Source organism: Carassius auratus, chromosome 19, assembly GCF_003368295.1.
Source record: "Carassius auratus strain Wakin chromosome 19, ASM336829v1, whole genome shotgun sequence".
NCBI lineage: Eukaryota > Metazoa > Chordata > Actinopteri > Cypriniformes > Cyprinidae > Carassius > Carassius auratus.
The window spans coordinates 13340736-13355102 of record NC_039261.1 but is presented as its reverse complement, the minus strand read 5'-3'; the positions used below and the strand labels follow the sequence as shown (position 1 = coordinate 13355102).

The following is a 14367-nucleotide window of genomic DNA, read 5'->3' as shown; positions in this document are numbered from 1 at the left end:
GATCGAGCAGGGTGTTTATTCTCAGCACTTTCTCAATCAGTGTTTCTTTTTCTATTTTGCTTTTCATCCCCCCATCCGTTACTTGTTCATTCCTTCCCTTTGGCTCTCTCTCTCTGCACCACCCCCAACCTCTCCAAGTATTTTTCCTTCAGCATAATTTGCATCAAACAAGGGCAAAAAAGAGTGTTAATAACCCAATTATCATAATCATTTTAATTGATGATTTAAGTAATCATGCATGGTAGATGACAATATTATCCAGATGGTATTATATATCGCTAAAAAAGCAAATCTAGAAGTTTGAACTGGTCTCTTGCAGGTCATTGAATGCTAAATGCATGGTGAAATAAACCCTTTATAATGGGATTATATTTGAAAACTGATTTAAATGGTAATCAGTGGATCATTGTTCCCAGTTTGATGTATGATCTAGATCTCGATTTAATCTCTACACATAAGAGCATAATATATATGTTTCCCATGATCCAAAGCATACTCAAAAACATTCTATGCATCTGAATTTCCCAACTATACAGTATGCAGAGTTATGAACATCAAATGCATATGAATAAGATATGAAAACTGGGCTGTGGGGCTCTTTTCTTGTTTAACTGCTTCAGGTATCAAGAAAATTCCCTGTAGTTAAATTCAACATGTTTGTATATTTACTTGTGCAAACACCTCAATACAATTTATGGTTGTTGTTATTTCATCATAGGTCAAAGAACATACAGGTAAAAGGACAATGCCACCATGACATATAGTATTTCCAAGAATGTACTGACATTACACACAGGCATTCTTGGAGAACGGTTGAGAAGTTATTTGAATTTGATATTGTGTTTTTTTTTCTGAAAAACTTCTCTTAACAAAAAATTTCTTAAAAGGTCAGAGACAGCTCCCTTGTTTGTAGCTAATGAGAAAATAATCAGCAGTACTGTACCAACATAAAAATTATAAAATATGCACTATTGTGTACAAATCAGAGATATTTCAACCATCATTAAAATCAATTGAATATTGTCTTTCATTACATATTAATTGAGAAAGTAAATCGAATATTTCTAATTCTAAAAATGAATCTGTCACTGCGAGACTATTTAAATGAACAGCAAAAATACTGAAGCAAAATACTTTATACTTTAAATACTTTATCTCCACCATCCCATCCCATAAAGGCAAAAATGGCAAAATAAATGACAGTCCAAAAAAAATAAAATAAATAAAATAAAAAAAATAAAACTAAATATGAGATCAAATAGTTCATAAATCACAGAATTTTTCTGATGTTACATTATTCAGTACCAACACTATGGAATGATGTTTCAGAGGAAAATTTACCAAATTTACAATTTAGTCCATCAAATTGACAGATAATAATTATTGCTAACAACCTCTATGACTCATCCCTATTTAGTACATATTGCAAAGGCACGCAGACACTATATTTCAAGGACAGCACAGTAAAAGAAAGAGAAAGCCACAGCATGACGAGAGAGAGAGAGAGAGATAGAGACAGGGAGAGAGAGAGAGAGAGAAAGAAAGAGAGAGAGACTGTAGTATTTTCTCAACAAATCTGCAGCTCATACCATTCTTTAATGAATGTCGATATTGCAGGGAGCCAGTTAGGATTAATGACACTGATGCCAATGGGGGGAATTCTATGTACACACACACACACACACACACACTTACTCACAAACATGCCTCAGTGTGTTGCTGTGGTATCCCGGGGAAAGCCAAGTCCTAATCTTTCACAGTTGGGTCCTCTCAGCTCTCCCTGCTTATCCCTCAGGATTAAACCCAACACACACACACACACACACACACACACACACACACACACACACACACCCCTCCATTACTTCAGCACTGTAAACTAAGAGCGTAGTGAGAGTTGAGAGAGAGAGAGAGACAGCAGTATAAAAGCCTTGTCAGCTGGATCTTGCCGAGTGCAATAGGAACAGTATCAGATGACCTGAAACCTAAACTTATTGTCCTCCATCAGCCCTGGCAACACTATGAATCATGTCCCTGGGGTCCCAGAGCCACGGAGAACAGTGGGGACAAATCAGAGACATTAATCAAAGACATTCACTGTGACTCTAACACAGACATTAATGAGGGAAAGCATGGGCTCTCCGAATGCATTTTGCTCCATAAAACCCCACTCGCTCCGCAATAATGCACTGCAACAATACATATCATCCAGAGCGCACTGTGGGCCGCATTAGTGGGTCAATGAGAGATGACCATGAGGATGACAAGGTTTAAGTCAATTTAACCACAGCATTACTGAAGAGAATGGAACTATGTGAGTAATGCACACAACAAACCGCATTGATTCAAAACGCTAAAATATTTTAGATTTGGAAAATGCAATCATAATAAAAGTAAAACAATTGAAGAAAATACAGTACATACAATATATTAAACTTATTTTCATACTGTACATGTAATGTTATAGTTGAAAGTAGTTATTCTTGTATAATTATGGAATATTAATTTGAGTTAAATAATAGATAAAAATGAAAATATCCACAGAAAAACATGAACTTTACTGGTAATTTCCTGCCATTATCTGTTAACCAAATTTCTTTTGCAAAATGTAATGCGAAATTCAAAATATGGATAAAACTCCTGTGAAAAATAAATATGGAAAACTACTTTGTATTAACACAGTACACTTGGCCCTATTTACAGTTTAAGTATACACTTATAGCTATATATATCTATACACTTCTATAATAGAACAAACAATAGTTTGACAAACTTATGCAAAATAAATGTGTAAAATAATACTAATACACGTATAGTGCAAATAGTTCAGAATGCATCTAATATGCCCCAAAATGCTGTCTAGGTAATCATCTCACTAGACACAACGCTACTGTAATGTAGCCCCGTCCACACTTTTCTGAGGTACTATCCCTTTAAAAGGTGGGCAGATACTCACAAACTGTCCCTGCCTTTACAATCAGTCCCAGTGCCTGATCTCTACAATGAACAGCACAGAAATGGATAGAGCGAGTGAAACGGAGACAGCTTGTAATGTAGAAACGACGAAAGAAAAAAAGAAATGGAATACTCTCAGGAGAGAGAGCTTTGTTGTTGCATGAAGAAGTGCAGCTGAATGACTTGCACTTTCAAGTTCAGAGATAGGCTACTCATAAAGAACATGAAGCACAACGACAAGACAGAGACAGAGAGAAACTGAACAGTGTTTCCCAAACTTATCTTACGAACCTTAACAGTTCGATCAAGTAGCACTTCATTAACACCAATTAAAACTCACATTACAGTTTTGGTGTCAAGCAATATGCACATACAGTATACTCACAAATGGACCCAGTTTGTTTTGCTTCTTTGTTTTAAAAAGGAACTTTACATGCTAAGGTGTCTACTAATTATTTTCATATTATGGCTCAAGTTTAACAAAGCAAAACTGATTTTTTTTTTTTTAAATACCTCTTAAAAGCTGCTGAAATACCATTTGGATGCTGTTGGGAAACATGCTATAACTATAACAGAGACATGCACACTCTCTAACATATGCATGTTCAGGTTAAACATAGCGTAGTGGGAGTGTGTCTAAGCTTACCTTGGTGTTCAGAGAGGCCATTGAGTCACTCTCTAAGTCTTTCTCTTATTCCCACAGGAGTCAAACAGACAAAGCGAGCCCCCTCTCGCTCTCCTCCCACCCCCAAACCTTACGGAGGTACAGTGGTGTTGCCGGCGTCTACGGAGGCCCTTCCTGCTGAGGTCATGGCTGTGGACAAGCACTGCCCCGTGCCCCACCGGGCCCCGCGTGTGTGAGCTCTGAGCCCTGCCTGCAGCACTCAAACGTGCATTATGCAAGGCCTCTCCAGGCCACCAGCTCTCCCCTCCCTCTCTCTCTCTCTCTCTCTCTCTCTCACTCACTCAGCTCCTCCCACACCTCACCTCACCGCGCACCACCAACTTCATCAGGTATTCATTCAAAAAAGACACAAGCCAGCTGGCAGCATGCCCAGACTACACTGCTAGAGAAAGAGAGAGAGAGAGCAAAAGAATGAAAGGGAGAAAGATAGAGGGAGGAGATCAGGGAGAGAGGGAGGGATATACAGAAAGACGGAGGAGGGAGGTGAGAGTACGAGGAAAATCGAGAGAGGGAGGAGGGTTGTAAAGAGAGAGATGGAGATTAAACCAGAGAGCGATGAAGAGATTAAGTGCTGTTTCTACAGCTACAGGCACTTCTGTGTCCCTGGGTGTTTGATTGTTTTTAAAACTAAGAGCTTTTCTTTTAGTGAAGATTACATTAAATGTGTCAAGGAAACTTTTAAGTAGCTACAGAGTTTTTTTATTGCTTAATTCGCCACAAAAATAGGAACTGTTATAACAATCTTAAGAAATAGTAAAATGGACTTGAAATGATTTTTATAGTACATACTACTGTTTAAAAGTTCAGGGGTTAGTAAGATTTTTTGATTATTATTTTGTTTCTCATGCTCACCAAGGTTGCATTTATTTGTTAATTAATACAGTAAAATACAATAACATTGGGAAGTAGTATTACTATTTAAAATACTTTTTAATAAATGTTAGTTTATTTCTGTAATGAAAAGCTGAAATTTTCATTGTCATTGATCTTTCAGAAATCCTGATTTGATGCTCAAGAAACTTTTCTTATTATTATCAGTGTTGAAAACAGTTGTGTTATTATTTTTGTGGAAACTGTGATTTTCTTTGAAGATTTTCTTTCTCTTTTTTTTTGGATGAATAATTCAAAATAGGATCTGTAACGTTATAAATGTCTTTTCTGAAATTATGACCAATTTAATGCATCCTGCATGCTGGATAGAAGTAGTAATAAATAAAAGTAATCGAATAGAAGTAATCTCTTTAATCTAAACATTTTATTATGCATAATTTCTAGTTATAACTGTTAGGATATAAACAATGCAATACTAAACAACAGTACTACTATACTATGAAATTCAAAAAGTCAAAAGTGCTTCATAGCTGAAGAAATAGGCCTATAGACAAACTATTCAGATGAGTAAATATGCCCTCTCATTTATGCATGCACTCCCACACACAGCACTAATGATCTGAGCAGAAGAGCACACACAAACACAGGCCCACACACACTTCCACGGAGAGTCAGGATTGGAAGCTCATTTCAGGTGAGCTCACTGAAAGCAGAAGGACATTGTGATGCTAATCCTGTACAACAACTTCTCATCTAATCTGAGGCCTCTAAACCTTTGCGTTTCAGCGCCATTTCAAACTCAAATGGCATATAAACACTAGTGAGAACTGTTGCTATACAGTCCTGTAAATTCATCAGCAGGTGGTGCTAGAGCCAACAACGTCTCCGATTCGTAGCTGAAGGCTAGAGAGTTTGTTTAGCTGACCTAGTTAGCTAAGCAGTTTTGATAAATATGTATTCTGCTCAGTGGTGGTGAAGATGGCGCGGTGAGACTGGACAACAGAAACATCTCCCACAGAAAAAGATGGTGAAAGCTAGGGTTATGTTATTAATTAGGTAACACTTTAGTATAGGGACCAATTCTCACTATTAACAAGTTGATATTAGCATGCCTTTTATTAGCATATTGGCCGTTTATTAATACTTATAGAGCACATATTCTGCATTACCATATTCTACATCCCTAAACTTAACAACTACCTTACTAACTAACTAAAAATTAACTATCAAGCAAATAAGGAGTTTACTGAGGCAAAAGTCATGGCAAATGGTTTGTTAATAGCGAGAATTGGACATTAAAATAAAGTGTGAGTTGATTTAAACTAAATGCATAGATACTTCAAAATTATGTTAAGTAATTCAACTCAAATTGTGAAACTGGTGTATTAAATAAATTCAATGCACAAAGACTGAAGTCTTTGGTTCTTTCAACTGTGATGATTTTTGTTGTGATACAAGTTTTGTATTTCATTTGGAAACCAAGGTCCTAGAGTCTGGAGGAAGGGCGAAGAAGCTTATAGCCCTAGTTACTTGAAGTCCAGTGTTAAGTTTATAAAATGTGGAATACGGATGTAGAACAAAAACACAAAAAAAGCGTGTGCTGAACTTTGTGAATGAGGCTCGCTGAAGTTCTGCGTGCACAGACTCCATGTGGGCCTGCCGATGAGTCGATTTAACGCACGGCTGAACAAGTGTCCCTATGGGCCGTGTTATGGAAAGTATGAGGCAGTCAGAGGTTGTCAGTGCTTTAAGCTTGGGCTCGGTCATTAAAGCGAGTCTTATCTGAAGCGCAGCTCATGATAGGCACGCAAGGAGTTCCCTTGTTAGGTGAGGGAGTGTGTGTGTTTACAGAACCGCAGTCAACACAACAAGCGGCACGGGAAGGTCTGTCTGTTGCTGTGGTGACTAATTAGCTATGCTCTCTATTTCTGGACCCTTAGAGTAATTAAGTGAGTTTTTGTGTTTTTACTCTGAAGCACATGCAGTCACCTGAGAGATTGATAAATGGATGGGGAGAAGAGAGAAACAAAGAGATACAGACCAAGATTATGACAACAATCTCTCGCTCTGGAAATCTGCATCTGCTAACTACCTGATAACAAAATATTGCCTTATTTCATTCTTCACAGGAGATGAATCTGCTCTCTACAGCGGAGAACATCATCTTCCTTCTCTCTGCAGATTGCAGTCATTAAATAAGAGAAAGACTTGACAATATAAAGACATCAGATTCCTATTTGCATTCAGAACAGCTTTAATTCCTCTTGGGATGCTGTCATACCAGTCCTGAAATGTGTTATATGGCAGCATTATTTAAGAAAGACCTTTAGTTCTTAAAGACTGTCAAACTGAAATGTTTAGCAGCTGAAATAATCATAGCTAAGCAGTGCTTGTCTTGTTAATTATACATGAGCTCCGTACAGTCGCAGAGATGTTCGCTTCCTGGGTTTTCGTTTTGCCATCTGAGGAAAGTTAAATAGGTTGAACACAACAGTGCTGGCAAACACAGAATGATTTGATACTAATATTAAGACAACCAGAGCGTTGTTGTGCTGTACTTGTCCATGAAATGGAAAAAGTTCAACCCAGTTTACAAAGTTCAGTTTGAAAATGTCTAAACCTGGACTTAAGCTGAGTTCACACTATTCCAGGTTTACTATAATTATGAGACGGCAAATCTGATTCTACACAGAGCTGTTCAAATATTTAGAAGTGATTTGTTTCTATGGAAATGCCCATAACACCACAGGGTCTATGTGTGACTGCACTGTTAATGACAGCAAAACTTCATCACTAATAATATATGATATAATATGATATGATATGATAATGTCACAATTTTACAGTTTGCACTGTTTCTGATCAAATAAATGCACCCTTGGTGAGCATAAAACCTCAGTCTTTTGAATGGTATAACACAACACAAGACAACATAACATAACATAAGATAACATAACATATACATTTCTGTTGAATAATTTCAAGTGTAAAAAGCTCAATGGAGGCAGCTGCGTTTGCATCCCAATGTGCATCTGGTCTTGCAATCATCCGACCTAAAGACTCTAACATGCTGGATGCCCAGACTATCAAAGACACATCTATTTTAAACTGCTTCTTTTATTAGATTTCTTGGAAAGCTGAGTTTAAATCATATCCAAGTGCAATTAACAGTCCTGTTTTATACTTGACACATGATGCTAATCACAGAATGTATAAATAAACATGGAAAAAATGTATATAATTTTAAACAGCAATATGCGCACACACACACGAATAAAAATCTTCTATAAAAAACGTCTTCTATAAATAGTTCTGTTTATCTAATGCACAAAATGATCGGTTTCATATTCCACTGAATATCTAAGGTGTCACTCCTGGGGTTTGCAGAAGAATTTGTTCTTTCTGTGTCACTCTAATAGTTGAGTGATTGAAAAAGCACTCAGATGTAACTTCACAGGAAAGCTCAGCACCATTCAGTGGAATGTAGCCACCCTCTCATCGCCAGATGTGGCCTTTTACATGCATGCACACTGAATGGTTTCAGACTGATATGCATTTTCAGACCTGAATAGCAGCAAGCCTTTGATCGCACCTGCACGCGAGAGAATGGCTGTGACTCCCTCCGACTGTCTGCAGTTCAGCTGTGGCTTCCCTCTCTCCGCTGCTGTCGCTGTGAAGCGAGGGATCAACTCCAGAGACGTGTCGCCAAGGAGACACATGAAAGGCTCTATACATACGCATTACGCACTTGTGCGCACCCACGCATTCATATGTGGATGAAAGAAATCTCACACACAAGACTGGCAGCACTGACAAAACGTACAGTACATTACTTTAAAGGCATGGTTTAATAAATAAAAAAGTATATTTCGCATCACAGGAATAAATAAAATTTTTAAATATATCTAAATAGAAAAGTAATTTTAAATTGTAATAATATTTCACTTTTCTTTTGTATTTTTTGATTAAATAAAAACAGCCTTAATGAGCTTAAGGCTCATGTGGACGTTATTCAAAAATAAATAAATAAAATACAAATTGCCAATCCCCAGGTGAACCATTTCTTTAATCCAGTATCTCCTTCTCTCCATCACTTCTCTAATCATGCAGCACATTCTCTCTTGCTTGTATCGCCATCATCTGCCTCGAAGCACTAACAACCCAACACTGACTCATTAGCTGGGTGAATAGACAGATTGGCAAAGAGCGAGCAGTGTCACAGTCATACCCAGCATGCCCAGCAGCACTACAGAGTGGAGTATTAACCCCATACTGAGGCCTGAGGAGAGAGGAATGACTGCAGATTAACGTTATGTGCTTTTTACTGAAGCGCCTGCAGCAAAATGCAATGGCCGAATGCTGAGCTCACACACACCAGTCAGAAAAGCAGCAGTCAGCTCTTAGTCTGAGAGTGAATTGTGCTCTATTAAATGGAGAAGTCCTTTTCAGTTGAATTCAGCGCCTGAATTTGAATTGCAGTAGCAAACCGATGTAGAAATGTAAATGAAATTTGAATTTAAGGAAGTAATGTTGCATTCATGAAATTAAAAGTCATGCTGTCTGTGTGTTATTTTTAATAATACATTTTTGCATTTGACTGTATAAATATCCCACATCGAACACACAATGTGAGATACTTAGAAATGTAATAAGAAATGTTTCCTGAGTAAGCATATCAGCATATTAAACTGATTTCTAAAAGAAGTTACCGTGCTGAAAATTCAGCTTTGCATCACAGGAATAAATTACATTTTAAAATATATTCAAATATAAAACAAATATTATTTTTACTGTATTTTTAATTAAATGAATGCAGACTTGGTAAGCAAAAAGTTTACAAATCATAAAAAAATGGTACCAACTCCACAGTTAATGTAATGTACATAACGTCATTATACTTAACAAAATAACTTTGACAAAAAATATTTAAATGTTTATATATATATTAAATATGGCTGAAAGTATATTAATGTTAAATTTGATTATTTATTCATGATTTGTTACAAACGTATGTATGATCCTTTTGAATTTCTAAAAATCTCTGTGCATCAGCTTGCACTGGCTGCCAATAGCTGCTAATAATCAAATTCAAGGTACTGATGCTTGCCTACAAGACAACCACTGGTGCTGCACAAATATAGTATAGTAAATATAAGTATAGTAAATTCTAAGTCTAAGTTTTTTCTATGTACCTGAATGCTCTCTCCACCACAGATGTGTGTAATACTGTGGCAGGGGAAAGAGAGAGAGAGAGAGAGAGAGAGAGAGAGAGAGAGGAAAGATGAAACCGTAGATGATCAGAAACTCAGTCCTGGCTCTGTTCATTCTCTCTCAGTGCCAAGTCTGAGCGAATAGCTATAAAAGAGAGTGAGGGAGGACTCCGGGGTCCACAAAAATACTCACATATGATTGCCTAGCTTAACAACTGTAAACCCTAAAAACCCTTATCCATATCTAAATATAAGAAACTAACCCTCTCCCAAACCCATTATTTGAACTCAATTTTTTTATATGTTGGTTGGAAGTGAGAAAAAAAAAGACATTTTTGTAAATTAATTTATAAAAAAAAAATATATATAAAAAAAAAATATATATATATATATTTAATCAAATATTTTTTCTAATTTTTTAAATATTGTAAATATATACACTAACAAATATAAAAAATACAATTATAAAAAAAATAAAAAGATTTAAAAAATATTTTATTTATAATTAAATGTCAAGGGTCAAGGTCAACTTTAAATGAAGGGAGGTTTAGAAACCCACATAGTAGACTAATAACGTACATGTAGTAGCACTCCTTTATAAAATTTCAACAGGCTGCTAAATGTTTGTTTTTATATTACATGAATCATCTATCATGACTGTATTAATGAGCGTGTATTAACTAGAACTGAATGACCTCTAAATCAGAGTCATAGAAATGAATAGCTCTCGTCTCTCCTCAGGGACAGCTCCACACAGCCAAAGCTTTAATTGTGTTAAAAAGTGCAGATTAGACGCACATAACTGCAGAAGTGTGCTGGAGTCTGGTTACGACCTGAAATCAATTTCACGTGTTTGTTTGTCCTTAGCGCTCTCTGTCTTGTCCGCTGTTACCGCTCGCCATGTCTTTCTCGCCTTCCCTCCATTCACAAGCCATCCTAAATCCACCACTATGTGGAGTGTGTATCAGTGTGTGTGTGAGGGATTACGCTGAGGCAAAGCACTGCTAAGCCCCTCTATTACTCGATAATCCCACAGGAGTGTGTACACATGCTCTCGCAGAACACACTGACGTACTGACAAATAGAGACTGAAGAGACACACTCTGTGATAAATAAGAGGCAGAACAACACACACACGCTCAAGAGTCTCAAACTAGAGCAAACAAAATACGCAATTATACAATGATCAGTAAATATTTAAAAAAATCTGAAGAAAGTAATCTCCCATTAATATGAAGAATTCTGAAGTACTTAATGTTTTTTATAATATTTTACATATTATTATTAAGTACTATATATATATATATATATATATATATATATATATATATATAATTAAATATTATATACATAAGTAGTACATAATAATATATTAAAATTATACCCTGACATTTTTCATTATTATTTATTTCTTTTTTTATTGATAAATTGTTCGCTATGGTACTTTTTAAATAACTTTCTGAATGCAAAAAAAAATAACATAACAAAATTCTAGGTTATTATTAGGTGTATAAGTTCTTTAGGGATTATGAGCAGCATAAAAGTTAGGAATAAATCATAAAACATATATATATATATATTTTTTGAATACAATTTAACTGAAAAATTGTAGAGTAATTAGAATCTTTCGAAAACTTAAAATAACGTTTTAAAAATGGTACAGGTTAGGTTTTATGAGTGGAATATTACAAGCAGCATATAAACTTTCATTTATGAAATGAATCAAATAAAATATTTATTTAACATTGTGAAATGTGTTTAAAAGCATGAAATTAGCAATGCAAATTCTAAAACAACTAAATAATAAAAATACAGACTAGTGGTCTCAGACTGTTGGAAACAGCATACAGTTTTTAACAATAATAATGAATAGTATTTAACAAAACAATTTTAAAATGGTACGTGTCCATAGGCTGGAAATGTACACACTCCTGGCTGCTTCAGTGGACATCTTTCCACCATCCTTTAGCACAAAAGACCAGCATAAATCTAAAGCACGTAACACGCAGCCGTACAGCAACACAAACCTCAGAGCTCCAGCCCATTATCACGACTGTACTGCTGTGAAGACCGCCCCCTGCATACAAACTTACAGCTGCATCACACCGAAACCTACAAGGTGGAACATAAAAGTGGACCTCCTACAAACACACACACAATATGCCCCAAAGCACAGCATGAGGCCCTGTTCAAAGCTATTCACACACTGTGAACCGCGCCGAGGAGTCTTTATGTTCCTGAGAGAGCAGGCCTGCAGGACTCAGGATGGAGGCTCTTTGAATTGAGGCAAAATGGGACGGTGTGCAATTGTGTTTGGTGTGGTCTTGTTTAGTTCTGCTGTGGCTCAGCAGTGCCAGCCAAACTAAGACAGACTGAAGGGTTGCTTTGAGGACACTTCTGTGATCCACAACAATACTCACGTCTGCCCACACAGCACAGATTGGCCGATGTCCTGTACGCAGCAGATCTGGGACACTAAAATGTATTGGAAAAGCTAAGATATGCCATGCTAATGTATGAATGTCACTGCATTACATAACAACATATCAAACCGAGTGGCAAATGAAACGAAATGAAGCTATAACAACACTTTTGAGTCATTTTTTTTTATGTATAACTAAAATATATATATTTATTAATCTGTATTTTTCTGCTTTTAGTAAATAAAATCATTGACTGTGTCAAAATGTATGTGATCATTTCATAGACTATTATTAGCTACATTCTACAGCATTGAAATGATTAAATGGTTACTGTAAATCTAATTTGACCTTTTGTCATTGTACGGACTGAACTTCTGTTTCAGGAACATTTCTCAGTGCATAGCGACAAACAGGCTTTCAGGAAAATGCTGTGTTGGTGTTTGATGCTATTTAGCATTTGGGAAGAAAATAAAACCCTAAAGGGCAATTAAAGATTAAGGTGTTATTATTTTAGCAAATATATATATACATTTGTGGAACATTCTGCTAGTGCTTAAGGTATTTTTCTTTAAATTAAATGTCACTTACAGTAGTTAAAATTTTTTAAAATATTTTTACAATGAACAATCCTTTTACATCAGTTTTTAAACCTTGATTAATGTTTGTTTCTACATATAGCCTACTAATTAAATCTAATGATTCAAACTGTATGAATTAACATTATATACCATGAACAAAGATTAAAATTGAACAACAGCATGTTTAAAAAAATAACATGAACCTAGATTAATAAAAAAATAAATAATAATAAAAATAAAATAAAATAAAATAGACACATCACTGGTCAGGTCTAAATGGCAGCATGTTGTGCTGTTATCTCCCTGTGAGATCTCTCCCATCCTGCTAGCGCTCTCTTAAGCAGTGCTGTGATCATTCATTTAAGACATATTAAACATTTAGATAACGCCAAGATGATAAATAGAGGGTGAGAAATGAGTGTGACAGGCCAGCTCGCCACATGAGAATCACGCTATACATGATGCAAATGAGACACTATAGAAATAAATGCGGCCGCGATAAACAACCCCTGACAGTGCTTTGACTTTATATATGAGTGGAGCAAATAAACACAAGCTTTTATTCTCAGAGTTCATAAAATGCCATTTCATGGTTTTCTGTAAGCACCACCAAAGTCATTTTGCGGTGTATTTTGACCTTTGCTGTTGCTTAAACATGCTCTGTGTGGGTTGCAAAGCAGGATATTGATGATTAATTACTGTGAGTAATCAGGAGGACAAGACTCCAGAAAATGTCAACACATCTACTCAATACATCAGGATCGAGGAGGAATGGAAGCTTATAGCAGCAACACTTCTCAGAATATTACTTCACGCTGATTGCTTGGCTCTCCTTCTCCTTGACCCTGCTTTCAAAGGACGAGATTTTAAAAATAACCTCCAACAACCTGCATGTTGAAAGAGTCATTTGTGTTCATCATGTAATTCATGTAAAACGACACTAGATATGACTTATACTTCGGCATTGAGCTCGCTACCTCTGACCTCGAAGCTCATGCACACCGGCACAGGGTCAGCGGGTTGCCTTTCACACACGCCAACAAATCCCTGGCCTGCCGGAGCTTGTTTGGAGGTATAATATAACATATAATTGGTTTCCAAGAACGTGCTGCAGTCAGAAATCATCCGGGCTGGTAACATGTAACTAAAGAGTCTGAAGATAACATCAGTATTTATGTCTAGTGTGATGGAATGTTAAACAATTTGTGAACACAAGTACTAAATTCACACTGTTTGCAATGGATCTCTAGAACTTCAGCAGTAACAGTCTGACCTTTTGACCCAGTGCGTGTCAGACATAAGACCTCCGCCACCTGAGAATAAGAAAACAGCTGTTTGGTTTCAGACACAGCTTAAATATACCACTTCGGAGATTAGAAAAGCAAAAGCAAACACTTGTGCTCCTAAGTCCTCAAAAGCCATTCCATGTAAGAGGTTGTTTGGATAAAGAGTAAACTTGTCAATATTTGTGTATGGAGAATGAATGCATTATTAGAGCAAGCATTAGTGTATTGCTGAGAATCAAAGTTTAAAGTAAGGCTAAGTAAGTTAGTTTACTCAGCAGTCATATTCATATTATCCTCAGATAGTACAGCTCCTTGAACTGGTAAAGACTGATTAAATGAATAAATAAAACAGCAACACTCAAAACTACAAACAATAACTTTTAAAGGGACTTTAGGCCT

General features: G+C 36.2%; 1 protein-coding gene across 3 annotated transcripts in view; it reads right to left on the bottom strand.

Moving 5' to 3' along the window:
• Positions 1-14367, bottom strand: part of LOC113119474 (ataxin-1-like) — a 95970-nt gene that overhangs the window by 11143 nt on the left and 70460 nt on the right. The window contains exon 1 of one of the 3 annotated variants that reach the window (XM_026289003.1): positions 3602-4056. The exons of the other annotated variants lie outside the window; for them this stretch is intronic. The gene's annotated coding sequence lies outside the window, so the exon portion shown is untranslated. Of the gene's footprint in view, positions 1-3601; positions 4057-14367 lie in introns of those variants that run through there. 3 annotated transcript variants of the gene reach the window in all.